The 15,225-nt window shown below is 44.4% G+C and overlaps 2 long non-coding RNA genes across 2 annotated transcripts; both read left to right on the forward strand.

Annotated features, from left to right (window-relative positions):
• Window positions 1-4,182: 4,182 nt before the first annotated feature.
• Window positions 4,183-6,795, forward strand: LOC127308125 (uncharacterized). Its single transcript, XR_007856284.2, has 4 exons — window positions 4,183-4,476; window positions 4,580-4,824; window positions 5,608-5,661; window positions 6,526-6,795. It is a non-coding gene; the product is annotated as an uncharacterized lncRNA (long non-coding RNA).
• Window positions 6,796-11,349: 4,554 nt separating this feature from the next.
• Window positions 11,350-14,915, forward strand: LOC127308124 (uncharacterized). The gene is made up of 4 exons (XR_007856283.2): window positions 11,350-11,510; window positions 11,614-11,858; window positions 13,728-13,781; window positions 14,646-14,915. It is a non-coding gene; the product is annotated as an uncharacterized lncRNA (long non-coding RNA).
• Window positions 14,916-15,225: the final 310 nt, after the last annotated feature.

The following is a 15,225-nucleotide window of genomic DNA, read 5'->3' on the forward strand; positions in this document are numbered from 1 at the left end:
TAGCGGCCGCACGGGAGGCGGCGGAGAAGCGGACGAGGGAGCGACGCAACGACGAGGCCGGCCCGTTAGGCAGCAAGAAGTCTAGGCTTCTAGAACTACTTTGTATAGTTTGAATGTACTACTTTCTATGCTTTCTAAATATGTTGCAAATCTAAAACTGGATCGCCCCGGTGAGAACACACCCAGACGCAAACGGACGCTCGCGGCCACTTTTGGGTGTCCGATATGCGTCGCCCCGTTGGAGATGCCTAATGAAACACAACCGTCACAAGGGCACAAGCTTGCTACCAAACACCTCATCGCACGGGCATGACACATGAGACGAGGGCCCGTCATTGAGGTTGCTCACCAGCATCATCGTTGTCACTCCTCCGTGAGCACTTCATTGAAGAGTGCCACCGGTAGTAGTTTCGTGAAGCTCCCGTCAGCCCATGCTAAACAGATGACCCTTCGCGCCAATCAATGGTAGGTCCGATTCTAAAGACGAGGTTAAAAGAGGAGATGTGTACGCCGACGAAGGTTTTCGAGGCCAAACCACATGCGACAACTCATGTCATCGTCGCCATCGTCGCCACCCGCCCCTCTAGGCAGCAGCTCCGACTTAACAACTGCATGTGACCAACAAGAAGACGAGTAGGACACGCCAGAACAGAAGCCGACAAACAAAGCCTTGCTACAACCAGACCCTCACTCATCACCATCGTTGTTGCCGCGCAAGCAACCATGTGGAGCTCAGCACACACCACCAAAGCAATCCACTACTCCCTCTGGTCGGTGCGCAACTCCAAGGATGGTGTCCCCAAGAATGGAACAATGATGTGTTGCCGCCATCATCAAATCAAAAGATCTAGGGTTTCCCTCGGAGGTAGCTAGAGGAGGTTGGATCTTCACCTCGGTGCTGACTCCAAGAAGGGGTAGACGCCCAAGACGTTGCCATCGCCAGCTTCGGCCAACACCAAGAGCAACGTTTCACTCAGATCATGTAGGATATAACTGGAGCCAACCAATGCGCTTCCAGTACATGGGTTCATACCTTAGCCTACGACCATGCCGCTAATGACGTGAATGCCCGCATCCAAGACGCTCTAACCGACCTACCCTGTCGTGCTATACCAAAACTTCACGAAAGACTCCCTTGACTAGACGCACATCGAACCAAGACGCAAGACCAAGAGGTGGCATGCAAGACTACAAAGACCTAGCGTGCAACATCGAGACTCCTACCGCTGGCGTAAGACATTCGTCCAGGGGAGGAGGTTCAACATTTCACACCAACTCGACACCGTAGAACTCCATAGCCAGACCCCTAGATCCAATCTGTAAAACCTCATCGTGTGCACATATAAGCCTGCGGGGCTCATCCTTCTAGTCTTGTACAATCTTTTGATCTCACAGATAATAAAGTCTGAGATAAGTTCATCATCATTGTCATCATCATGTATCTGATCCAAACATGTTAACTCGAGCCCCTTGTTGAACAAGTAAATCCGTATTCGACCTCCGATGCGTGATTGACATGGGATCATGTAAACAATCCTTCGTTAGTTTCGCCCCACAAGGCCTCCAACCAGGTCCTGCACATTGGACCGGCCACCTTCAAACCCCTCACCGCAAATCCTAGACCTACCACCTCCAGCAAACCAGAATTTCAGGCAAGAGAGCACCTCCATGCTCGATCTCCGAAGCATCAATCACACCATGCGGAGACAACAGCGGATTGAGGATGGAAAGTTCCTCCCTACACTGTGCCCGAAGGAGCAACCACCACCAGCACGCCATCGAGGAGCAGCACCACGACCGCTTAGCATCGCTGGCCACTGAGCTCACGTAATACGGATGAGACGTTGCACTGAGCTTGCACCCCGCAGACAAGCATCCGAGTGTGCCACCTCCAACTCCAGTTGTCGTGTCATCCACCACAACCATGATGGCCGCCGCCATTAAGATCCGCCTGAGATCCCATACTCTATTGCCAATGTAGTACCGTCGGAGGACTCCAGTGCCTTCGAGAGCAGGACCCGCTGCAACCGCGGCTGGAGCTGGCGGCAGGGGAGCGGGTTAGCGGGGCAATTTAGGGTTTGCCCCTAGGCCGCCAAGCGCAGGGCGACACGGGGAGGGGAGGGCTTAACCTTGCAATGGGTGCTCGAACATGCTCCACCGCCCTAGTAATAGTTTGCTAGAGTAGGTCCAGGAGTGTCTACATGACTACATATGACGTCGTTCCTGTTGAAAACGATGCAAACTTCCGAGTTAGTGGTGGTGGTACCGTGAGAGGTTGAGAACTACATGAAACAAAGCTGTTTGATGCGATCGTGTGAGACGAGACGAGAAATCATCCAAACTTCCGAGTTAGTCGCGGGACCGGAGACGAAGACGTGCCTTTGCCGAATGTTTTCGACCGTGTGTCGTTTTGATCTGTGTTTGACGTAACTGATCCATGGGCCAAATCCGTCAACCCATAGGTTGTCGGCACTAGGGGTCTACGGTGCAAAAACCCTACTCCTAAATGCCATTTTAGTTTTCTGGGAGCACGGGTCCAACTGGTCCATGAGAAAGAAATTAAGTAATCCCTCCATTCACGGGAGTAAATAGATTGGAGGCCAAGACGTAGATGTCTTTGGTTAAATTATATTCCTGTGTTCTTAGATGTTTGTCTTCAAAACGATTGTAAGCCCGATGATTAAGTATTGAAGTATGTGATTTGCAAAAAAAAGTAATCCCTCCATTCACCGGAGTAAAATAGATTGGAGGCCAAGCTACATGTTAAATTTTTAAAATTTATAATTCATATTTTAAAATTCGAAAAATATGAAAAAAAACGTAGTGGTGACCAATGATGTACACTACAAACATGTAAAATCTCAATATACACTAAAATATATTACAGGGACACAAAAATGACAAAATCTGACAAATTATCTAGAGTTGAAATGTGCAATGTTCACTATAAAATTTGTCAAATTTTATCTTTTTAGTGTAGCCTACAATACAAAGTAGTTTGTATTGAGATTTTACACATTTATAGTAGCCAATGATTACCTCTAGAATTTTGTTTCATATTTTTTGTACTTTAAAGTACAAATCTAGATGTTTGAAAATAAAGGCTGCATGTAGGGCCTTCGTTTTAAGTTTCCACTCCACTTCGCTATAATATATAGAACAACCGTATTTTGGTGAACTGATTTAGCTTGCCAAAATGTTTTATACTAGTAAAAATGCCCATGCGTTGCAATGGGAGTGAAGAAAAATAACTTTTCGATAAAAAAACGTGGGCACAATCTAAATTTTGCTCTAAACATGATCGACCCGAATAAGTGCAGAATGAGTTTTCCCTATCATCTTAATCTTTAGTTTTTGTTCTTTTCATTTCATCTACTCTCAAATACACTGAATAATTGGGCATGTGCAGAATTGAATTGCTTCAACTCACATCATGTAGTATATTACCCAAGCAGCATGATTAGCTAGATCACCCAGTCTCACGAAATACCACGCAGACCTACATAAATGATAAGAAAAAAATAGTATGTGCAGCCCTGGCCAAAGGGGGAGCATAACTATAATGAGGCATTGCTGCTAATATCTTAAGTCTGATTAATTTGACATATGGCTCATATATCCTGACACTTACTGCCAAGATGGTAATTTTTTTTTGAGAATTCGGCAGGTGAGCTGCTCGATATATTAATAGAAGAGAGTGTTTCGTACACAGTCAACCGGCTCAAACAGACAATCCAGCAGGTTTAGTCAAGACCTGCGGGGAGAAGAAAAAGCTAAAAAGATGACTTGTAACATCCCAAAAACTGTGCATTTCAAATTCATGCATTGCATCATATCAGCATGTTAAAGTTTCAGTTTTAGAAAATGTTTTACTTGTATCTTGCATAAAAGTTTTATACTGCTAGTATTGCTCCTTGTTGATTAATCTATATGCATACTATTTTTTATCCTAGTGCCTTACTGGATTGGAGCTGTGCTCATTATGTCCAGATATTGTACTGGGAGTATTTACAAATTTTTGAAATTATTAATTGCGTCAGTTTTATAACCTGTAGCTAAAACAGTAATAAGAACCAGAAAAGAGAAAAGAATAAAGAAAAATAAAAGAGAACTGACCGGCCAGGGCAAAAGACACAGCCAAGCCAAACGGCTCAGCTGGTCGTCCCAGCAACCCACGACGCACAGCATCCTATCTTCTCTTCTCTTGATTTCTTTAATTTTTCTTTTCCTGACCGTGGGTCCCGCAGTACATCTTCAACCTTCAGCAAAACTCCAGCTCCTGTACGAGAAGGAAACGGAGAACCAGTACGCAAAAATCTCAACGATTTCGCTGGCGTTTGCCACGGATTTTCGACCTATAAATACCCCCAAACCTCCTCTATTTTATTCTCCTAAAATCCCCAATTTTTGCGCCGCCAGGCTGCGCAAATTTCTCGCCGAAGTTCGCGGCGCCGCCACCATCGCTGAGCTTCGAAGGTTGATGTCGCCGTCGTCTCAGACCTCCTGAGACCCTCTCGCCTACGCCAATATCTTCCCCTTGATCTACCACCCCGTTTTCATCCTTTTACCCCATCTACAGACCACTAAGGAGCCGGGAAATTGTCGCCGCCGGAGTTCTGCTGAAGACAAGAACGATCAGCAGAGTGTGCTGCCCGGTGTTGTCGTCGTCGTCCCGTCTTCGCCGTCGTTCAGGATCGCGAGAACCGTCGCCAAGAACACCGCCGGTACTGCCAGTGTCCGCCGCATCGCTCAGACCACGTCACCGCCGTTGCAAATCATCCGGAGACGCCGCCCGAGCCATCACCTTGCCGCGTCTGTGCCACAGTAAGCCACAGCTTTCACTTTGGAGTAGAATTAGCAAATCCTCCGTATGCCACCAGATCTGAATCCAAGGGTCACTGTAGGCTGTAGCTCAAATAACTGAACCGTACTGTCTCGTACTTCCTAATCGATCGATCATGCAGTTGGTGCTAGCTTGTTCACGCATATAATCTTTGAAAATTCATAACAAATAATCTATAGCTCCGTTTTAGATGATTCCTTTTGCATTGAGTTCGTAATTGAATTCTCTGTAACTTTCATGTAGAAAGTTTCTCCATCCGAGAAACTTTTCCTGACAGCTTTTCGGAGCAAATTATTAAACGACCGCGAAACGTTTAATCTTGAAAAAATCATAAACATATTTTCGTAACTCGGTTTTGAACAAGTAATATATCTTTGGATTCAGAAAAATGAGAGGAACATTTTGGTACTGTTAGTTTGTTCTTTTACGAATCTTGCGATTTTTCCAATTTAAAATAGTGTATATAGTATTTTTAGTATATTTTAAACTCTGTAAACTGTTTTAATATGAATCCAACGCCAAGTTGCAGATACTCAAATTGCCTATCCACCAGTATGCCTGCAAGAGATATTAGAAACTATTTTATACATATATATTTTGATCATGGTTAAATGGCTATTTGAAACCTTTATTGCATAAAGTAATTGTTTATAAAAAAGTTTGATATCAAATTTCATTCCAGAGCATGCATGCATATTTTCATTATGTGTTATACCTGTTTGTGTTGTTTGGTGTTTGATTGTGAATTGTTTTGCTTGCGTTAGATTGCCCGGATTGCAACGAATGTGATTGCGACGACTGTTTGAACACCGACCAAGGCAAGTGTCACAAACTCATTATCCTACTGTTTTCTATGCATTGGTAGTTGTTTTATGTGCATACTGTTTTCAAATTGCTGGCCCTGGGATATTATCAAAGTGGAGAGGTTGCGAGAGATAAATGTTTTATTCTCTTAATGAAAACAACCATGTCAAATTAATACACCCCTGGGTGGTAAGTGGTAATGCTTGGTTTATGTTGAGTGGTTGCACCGGGGTCATTTCTATGGCAGCACCGTGTGCATCACACTTGAGGTTGGCCACCCAGGAACAAAGAGATTAGCCCGGTTTTCTTGTTTTAGTAGCTTCCAGTACAACCACATGCTATATGGGCTCTGGCTAGATTGAGTAGGTTGCGAGAACTCGACCCAATGTACAGAGGGTGGTAGATATTGGTAGGACGGAGCGCGTCCATTGTGGTTGAGGTATTGCTTCTGAAAGGTCTTGTCCTAGTCGACATCTGTCCATTTGAGCAAAATGCGCATCATGGAAGAAGAACAGACTAGGTCATGTGGGGAATGTGTACAGCCTCTCGAGAGTGTCAAAACTAAGTACTTAGCCGTGTCCCCGGTTACGGACATCTAAGAGCAATTAGAGCTTGAAACTGTTGGATGATCTCGTCAGTCGAATTTCTGAATATTAATGCACCAGGTGGATTATGGGTAGTAATTAGTCTGATTGAAATACTATGTTTTAAATAAATGTTTTGAGAGTAGGGAAAACAAAACTGGCTTTACGCAAATATGAACTCCACCTGCCAAATATCATGTAGTTGTAGGCGCCAGAAAAGCCACCATATGACATCTTGCCATTTCCATTCCAAGTGTAATGACCCTTCGGGGCTGCAACGTTTTTATGTTGCAGGTTATTCTGAAGACGAGTAAGAGATACCGTAGGTTGCGAGCTTACACCCAACATGTTCGCCTGTGGCGTGATGGAGCTCTTCGATTATTTATTTGCTGCTTGAACTATGTTATTTTCAGCTAGCCTTGAGCTATGCGCTTTGTAATAATTATACCATGGATCATACGTTGTAATAATTGACGCATTTGCTATTCTGGTTATTCATCGAACTGTGTGTGCTAGCGATTGATCCAAGGGACTAGCACAGAAAGCACAGAGATTCAATCTGTATTCAGGTTGTGTCGCTTCAGATGGTATCAGAGCATTGTGTTGCCTGTAGGTTTGTGACCTTAGAAAATGGAGTAGATTAGGAAGACTATAGGAACTGAAAACCTATTTAAGTTTGTCTTCTATCTTCTCGCTCTTTATTTCTCATAATTCTATATCTATCATTTTTCTCACTCTCCTCTATTCAAAATAGTAGATGTTTATTACCCACTTGAGTTAACAAGTCAAACCTCTGTTGGAATAATCATTGGATAATATGAACATGATGGTGAGGATGGTGATGGAATCAAAGTTGGTGCATACACCGAAGAAGAAGATGGATAAGATGACTCCGAGAAGGTGATCTAAATTATGTATAATAATGAGGAAGACCCTCTGAAAGAGGACACACCACCAACAATGAACACTCACTCGAAGAAGCGCAATTTCATGAAGATCTCGGACTACGCCAAACTCTTCAAAGTTTAACTAGGATTTGTCGCCCTTAGTTCTTCGTTAGGAAATCGATTTTCGTGATAGCTAGGATATTGACCATATCGTCTTGTGGTATGGCCAAGGTATTGCTTAGGATCTGTTATTTGTTGAACCCTTGAATTGCTAGGAATTTTCGTGAGGATTTATGATATTAAAGACGTTTTTCATAAAGTACTGAATTGAAGAAGTGCAGTTTTCTGGATGTTGCTGTTTACCACGCGATTTTTCATGCTTTACTGGTAACTCTAAAAATCACGAAAAATTCAGGTTAGGTGCGGAATTCGTTCCTGTACATGCACAAAAATTGGCTAAATTTTCTGACATATTGAAGTGCCTCTGTAAAATACGTTTTCACAGTAGTAAAATTTTGGACAGATTTTGTGTTTGTTACAGGGATGTCTTGTTTGATTGTTGTGTGATATGTTTGGTGTGAATGCTTGCTGCCATGGTTGTGATTAGTATGGGTAGTCTTTTCCCTATAGTTCTATCTATCTAAAACTCATCTATGCTTACAACCCCGGAGAAGAAACGCATCCGTTTCAAGTCAACCTTTGAACTTAGAGGTACCAAGATTAATTCTCTTAAGGGGGTTAGCATAGAGGATGTTTATATAGTGAGAGATTATCTGGATGTGTTTCTAGAGGAGTTACCAGGAATGCCACCTGATAGAGATGTTGAGTTTCTCATCGAATTAATGCCTGGAACTGGACCTATAGCTAAGAGGTCGTATAAGATGGATGTAGAGGAATTAAAGGAACTTAAGAAACAGCTTAGGGAGCAACTGCAAAAGGGTTTTATTCGGCCTAGTTCATCATCTTGGGGAGCGCCTGTTTTATTTGTGGAGAAGAAGGATTCTACTAAGAGACTAGTTATGGATTTTCGCTCTCTCAATGAGGTGACAATTAAGAATAAGTACCCGCTGCCCAATATCAATGACTTGTTTGACCAGCTGAAAGGAGCAAAGGTGTTCTCTAAGATCGATCTTCGATCGGGTTATTTCGAAATGAAGATTCGAGAGCAGGATATACCTAAGACTGCGTTCACCACTAGGTATGGTTTATATGAGTATACAGTTATGCCATTTGGACTAACAAATGCTCCAGCATATTTTATGACTATGATGAACAAGGTATTCATGGAGTACTTGGATAAATTCGTAGTGGTATTCATTGATGATATATTGATATACTCTAAAGATGAAGATCAGCATGAGAAACATTTGCGTTTGATCATGGAGAAACTTAGGGAACACAAGTTGTATGCTAAATTCAGCAAATGTGAGTTTTGGTTGAACAAAGTTGGATTTCTTGGACACATTGTTTCAGCAGAAGGAGTTGCAGTTGATCCAAGTAAAGTAGCAGCTGTGACTGAGTGGGAGTCGCCTAAAAATGCAGGGGAAATCCGAAGTTTCCTAGGACTTGCGGGATATTACCGGAGATTCATAGAAAATTTCTCCAAGATTGCCAAACCGATGACTGAATTATTGAAGAAGGAGAAGAAATTCACTTGGACTGATGAGTGCGAGGCCAGCTTTCAAGAATTGAAGCAACGCCTAGTAAGTGCACCTGTTTTATGTTTGCCTGATATTCAGAAGGATTTTCAAGTATATTGTGATGCCTCTCGTCAAGGACTTGGTAGTGTATTGATGCAAGATGGAAGAGTGGTTTCATATGCCTCGCGCCAACTTAAGCATCATGAGAGGAATTATCCAACGCATGACCTGGAGCTAGCGTCCGTCGTGCATGCACTCAAGGTATGGAGGCATTATCTAATGGGAAAGCATTGTGAGGTGTTTACTGATCACAAGAGTTTGAAGTACATATTTACTCAGAAAGAGCTGAACATGAGACAAAGGAGATGGTTGGAATTGATAAAGGATTATGATATGGATTTGCAGTACCACCCCGGAAAGGCTAATGTTGTAGCTGATGCATTGAGCCGCAAGGTTTATGTGAATGGTTTAACCGCAGGGGAGTTACCATCGGATTTATGTGAACTATTCAAAGATCTTAGGTTGGAAATAGTGCCAAAGGGATATCTAGCATCGATGGAGGTGGTGCCAACGCTGCTAGATAGAATTAGAGAAGCTCAGAAGGGAGATGATGAGATGGATGAAATAAAAGAGAATATGGAGAAAGGTAAAGCTGAAGGTTTTCGTTTGGATGAACAAGGAACGCTATGGTTTGAGAAGCGTTTATGTGTGCCCAATGATCCGGAGATTAGGAAGTTGATTTTCCAGGAGGCTCATGATTCGCCATATTCTATTCATCCAGGTAACACTAAGATGTATATGGATTTACGAGAGAGATTTTGGTGGGCTAATATGAAAAGGGAGATTGCAGAGTATATTGCATTATGTGATGTATGCAGCCGAGTGAAAGCTGAACATCAAAAACCAGCAGGATTGCTACAGCCGCTGCCTATACCCGATTGGAAGTGGGACAAAATTGGTATGGATTTCATCACAGGATTACCCAAGACTAGAGCGGGGTATGATTCAATTTGGGTAGTGGTTGATCGTTTGACCAAAGTAGCTCACTTCATACCAGTAAAGACCACATACACAAGCGCCAAATTAGCCAAGATTTATATGAGCAAGATTGTGTGCTCACATGGAGTTCCGAAGGGAATTGTTTCTGATAGAGGTACTCAATTCACTTCTCACTTTTGGCGCAAATTGCATGAATCACTTGGAACCAGATTGGAGTTTAGCACAGCTTTTCATCCGCAGACTGATGGACAAACAGAAAGAGTAAATCAGATTTTGGAGGATATGCTTAGAGCTTGCGCTCTAGATTATGGATCTAGTTGGGATGAGAATTTACCATATGCGGAGTTTTCCTACAACAATAGCTATCAGTCTAGTATTGAGATGGCTCCATTTGAGGCATTGTATGGTAGGAAGTGCAGAACACCATTGTTATGGGATGGAGTTGGAGAGCGTAGTTTCTTTGGACCTGATGTGATCAAGGAAGCTGAGGAGAAAGTTAGACTCATTCGAGATAGGTTGAAGGTAGCTCAATCGAGACAGAAGAGTTATGCGGATTCCAAGCGTAGAGAAATTATATATGAAGTGGGAGATAGAGCATACCTTAGAGTTTCACCGCTCCGTGGCATTAAGAGGTTTGGAATTAAAGGAAAGTTAGCACCGAGATTCATCGGACCATATAAAATTCTATCACGCAAAGGAGAGGTTGCATATGAGCTAGAATTGCCAGAGGCACTATCAGCAGTTCATAACGTGTTTCATGTATCCCAGTTGAAGAAGTGTCATCCGGAGATGGCAGCCACACCGTTGAGAGACACCATTCCATTGGATGAGGTTCAACTAGAAAGTGATCTTACATATGAGGAGAAGCCTGTCAAGATTCTTGATACAGCAGAGAGGTTTACTCGCACCAAGACGATCAGATTTTGCAAGGTTCAGTGGAATCATCATTCAGAGGAGGAAGCAACTTGGGAGAGAGAGGATGATCTTCGAGAAGACCACCCACACCTATTTGCTAGCCACTTCGAATCTCGAGGGCGAGATTCATCTTAAGGGGGTTAGGTTTGTAACATCCCAAAAACTGTGCATTTCAAATTCATGCATTGCATCATATCAGCATGTTAAAGTTTCAGTTTTAGAAAATGTTTTACTTGTATCTTGCATAAAAGTTTTATACTGCTAGTATTGCTCCTTGTTGATTAATCTATATGCATACTATTTTTTATCCTAGTGCCTTACTGGATTGGAGCTGTGCTCATTATGTCCAGATATTGTACTGGGAGTATTTACAAATTTTTGAAATTATTAATTGCGTCAGTTTTATAACCTGTAGCTAAAACAGTAATAAGAACCAGAAAAGAGAAAAGAATAAAGAAAAATAAAAGAGAACTGACCGGCCAGGGCAAAAGACACAGCCAAGCCAAACGGCTCAGCTGGTCGTCCCAGCAACCCACGACGCACAGCATCCTATCTTCTCTTCTCTTGATTTCTTTAATTTTTCTTTTCCTGACCGTGGGTCCCGCAGTACATCTTCAACCTTCAGCAAAACTCCAGCTCCTGTACGAGAAGGAAACGGAGAACCGATGCACGCAAAAATCTCAACGATTTCGCTGGCGTTTGCCACGGATTTTCGACCTATAAATACCCCCAAACCTCCTCTATTTTATTCTCCTAAAATCCCCAATTTTTGCGCCGCCAGGCTGCGCAAATTTCTCGCCGAAGTTCGCGGCGCCGCCACCATCGCTGAGCTTCGAAGGTTGATGTCGCCGTCGTCTCAGACCTCCTGAGACCCTCTCGCCTACGCCAATATCTTCCCCTTGATCTACCACCCCGTTTTCATCCTTTTACCCCATCTACAGACCACTAAGGAGCCGGGAAATTGTCGCCGCCGGAGTTCTGCTGAAGACAAGAACGATCAGCAGAGTGTGCTGCCCGGTGTTGTCGTCGTCGTCCCGTCGTCGCCGTCGTTCAGGATCGCGAGAACCGTCGCCAAGAACACCGCCGGTACTGCCAGTGTCCGCCGCATCGCTCAGACCACGTCACCGCCGTTGCAAATCATCCGGAGACGCCGCCCGAGCCATCACCTTGCCGCGTCTGTGCCACAGTAAGAGCATCTCCACTCGTCCCCCGAACAGGCCCCCGGCGAGGGTTTTTTCCATCCGGACGGCGAAATTCGGCCCAGTCGCGCCCCCGGTTCCTCGTTTTCGTTCGGATTTGGGCCTAAATCCATCCGGCGATCCCACGACATCCCCGGCCCCCCGGGGAGCGCTCGGGGACTCCGGACGAAACGAAAGCGCGCGAAACGGCGAGGAAACTTCCCGCGCGTCTGGTGGCCCCAACTTGTCGGCGAGAGAAACCGATCGTCGTCCTCATCGCATCGTCTTCCGCGCGCTGTAAAAGCCTGCCGCCGGTCTGCATTCGCCGGCCACGCGGCGAGTTAATGTCGTCGTCTTCCGCGCACGCATCGTCTTCCGCGCGCGGAGGAGGCCGCGATGGCGGAGGCGATCGCCAGGTCGCTTGCCGACATGGAGGAGGAGAAGCGCGCGGACGACGCCGCACTGGACTGGGCCAGGCGCGACTGGCAGCGCCAGGAGGCGGAGCAGCAGCGGCGGCTGCTGGACCTGGCCGCCGCACGCCAACTCGCCGCCCGCGCCGCTCCAACCGCCAACGACGATGTCGCGCGGTACCGCCGTCCTGCGACACCTCCATCCGGCGTCGCTGTCCCCGTCGTCGACCTCGAGTCCTCCGACGATGACTGGTACAAGCCATCCCCGGGGTGGGGAGACGCCGGCCAGGGCAGCAGCAGCCAGGCCGCGCAGCCGAAGGCCAACGACGACGGCTCCGACGACGACGGCGACGGCGACTACACGGTGTTCTACCGCCATTTGGGCATGTAGAGCGCCGTGTTTTAAAATTAGCGTTTGAATTCACCTTGCCGAATTCGAAATATAGTCGAATTCGGCCTCTATGTATGAACTCCGCCCGTTTTAGTCTAAATATCATTAAATTTAGTCTATATTCACCCAAATTTAGCCGAAATTTGTCAAGTTTCCGTTTTTTAAATTCGCATCGTCGACTTCGCCTGGGCACGCGGCTGGGAAACTACTGCCCCCCACGCCAAACCTTACTCCAATCCGGACGAAAATTTCTCCGGATTTGGGCGTGGGGAGCGCCAACGAGTGGGGATGCTCTAAGCCACAGCTTTCACTTTGGAGTAGAATTAGCAAATCCTCCGTATGCCACCAGATCTGAATCCAAGGGTCACTGTAGGCTGTAGCTCAAATAACTGAACCGTACTGTCTCGTACTTCCTAATCGATCGATCATGCAGTTGGTGCTAGCTTGTTCACGCATATAATCTTTGAAAATTCATAACAAATAATCTATAGCTCCGTTTTAGATGATTCCTTTTGCATTGAGTTCGTAATTGAATTCTCTGTAACTTTCATGTAGAAAGTTTCTCCATCCGAGAAACTTTTCCTGACAGCTTTTCGGAGCAAATTATTAAACGACCGCGAAACGTTTAATCTTGAAAAAATCATAAACATATTTTCGTAACTCGGTTTTGAACAAGTAATATATCTTTGGATTCAGAAAAATGAGAGGAACATTTTGGTACTGTTAGTTTGTTCTTTTACGAATCTTGCGATTTTTCCAATTTAAAATAGTGTATATAGTATTTTTAGTATATTTTAAACTCTGTAAACTGTTTTAATATGAATCCAACGCCAAGTTGCAGATACTCAAATTGCCTATCCACCAGTATGCCTGCAAGAGATATTAGAAACTATTTTATACATATATATTTTGATCATGGTTAAATGGCTATTTGAAACCTTTATTGCATAAAGTAATTGTTTATAAAAAAGTTTGATATCAAATTTCATTCCAGAGCATGCATGCATATTTTCATTATGTGTTATACCTGTTTGTGTTGTTTGGTGTTTGATTGTGAATTGTTTTGCTTGCGTTAGATTGCCCGGATTGCAACGAGTGTGATTGCGACCACTGTTTGAACACCGACCAAGGCAAGTGTCACAAACTCATTATCCTACTGTTTTCTATGCATTGGTAGTTGTTTTATGTGCATACTGTTTTCAAATTGCTGGCCCTGGGATATTATCAAAGTGGAGAGGTTGCGAGAGATAAATGTTTTATTCTCTTAATGAAAACAACCATGTCAAATTAATACACCCCTGGGTGGTAAGTGGTAATGCTTGGTTTATGTTGAGTGGTTGCACCGGGGTCATTTCTATGGCAGCACCGTGTGCATCACACTTGAGGTTGGCCACCCAGGAACAAAGAGATTAGCCCGGTTTTCTTGTTTTAGTAGCTTCCAGTACAACCACATGCTATATGGGCTCTGGCTAGATTGAGTAGGTTGCGAGAACTCGACCCAATGTACAGAGGGTGGTAGATATTGGTAGGACGGAGCGCGTCCATTGTGGTTGAGGTATTGCTTCTGAAAGGTCTTGTCCTAGTCGACATCTGTCCATTTGAGCAAAATGCGCATCATGGAAGAAGAACAGACTAGGTCATGTGGGGAATGTGTACAGCCTCTCGAGAGTGTCAAAACTAAGTACTTAGCCGTGTCCCCGGTTACGGACATCTAAGAGCAATTAGAGCTTGAAACTGTTGGATGATCTCGTCAGTCGAATTTCTGAATATTAATGCCCCAGGTGGATTATGGGTAGTAATTAGTCTGATTGAAATACTATATTTTAAATAAATGTTTTGAGAGTAGGGAAAACAAAACTGGCTTTACGCAAATATGAACTCCACCTGCCAAATATCATGTAGTTGTAGGCGCCAGAAAAGCCACCATATGACATCTTGCCATTTCCATTCCAAGTGTAATGACCCTTCGGGGCTGCAACGTTTTTATGTTGCAGGTTATTCTGAAGACGAGTAAGAGATACCGTAGGTTGCGAGCTTACACCCAACATATTCGCCTGTGGCGTGATGGAGCTCTTCGATTATTTATTTGCTGCTTGAACTATGTTATTTTCAGCTAGCCTTGAGCTATGCGCTTTGTAATAATTATACCATGGATCATACGTTGTAATAATTGACGCATTTGCTATTCTGGTTATTCATCGAACTGTGTGTGCTAGCGATTGATCCAAGGGACTAGCACAGAAAGCACAGAGATTCAATCTGTATTCAGGTTGTGTCGCTTCATGACTACTCGTGGGGTAGGATGATCTTCGCGCCAGCCAAGTCCCAAGCAGCCGCCTCGTTGATGATCTTAGCGACCGTAGAGGCTACCGAAGAAGGAGCCTGCCAAAACGTGCGGGCGTTCCTCTCGAGCCAAATCTGCCAAAGCACCAGGAGGCTCCACGAGCGAACACGGGATGCTTCTGAAAGGACACGGATGTCGCCTAGAGGGGGGGGGGGTGAATAGGCGATTTAAAACTTTTACGAGATGGGCTTAACAAATGCGGAATAAAACTAGCGTTTACTTTGTCAAAC

The sequence above is a fragment of the Lolium perenne genome, chromosome 6 (assembly GCF_019359855.2).
Source record: "Lolium perenne isolate Kyuss_39 chromosome 6, Kyuss_2.0, whole genome shotgun sequence".
In the NCBI taxonomy this organism is placed as follows: Eukaryota; Viridiplantae; Streptophyta; class Magnoliopsida; order Poales; family Poaceae; genus Lolium; species Lolium perenne.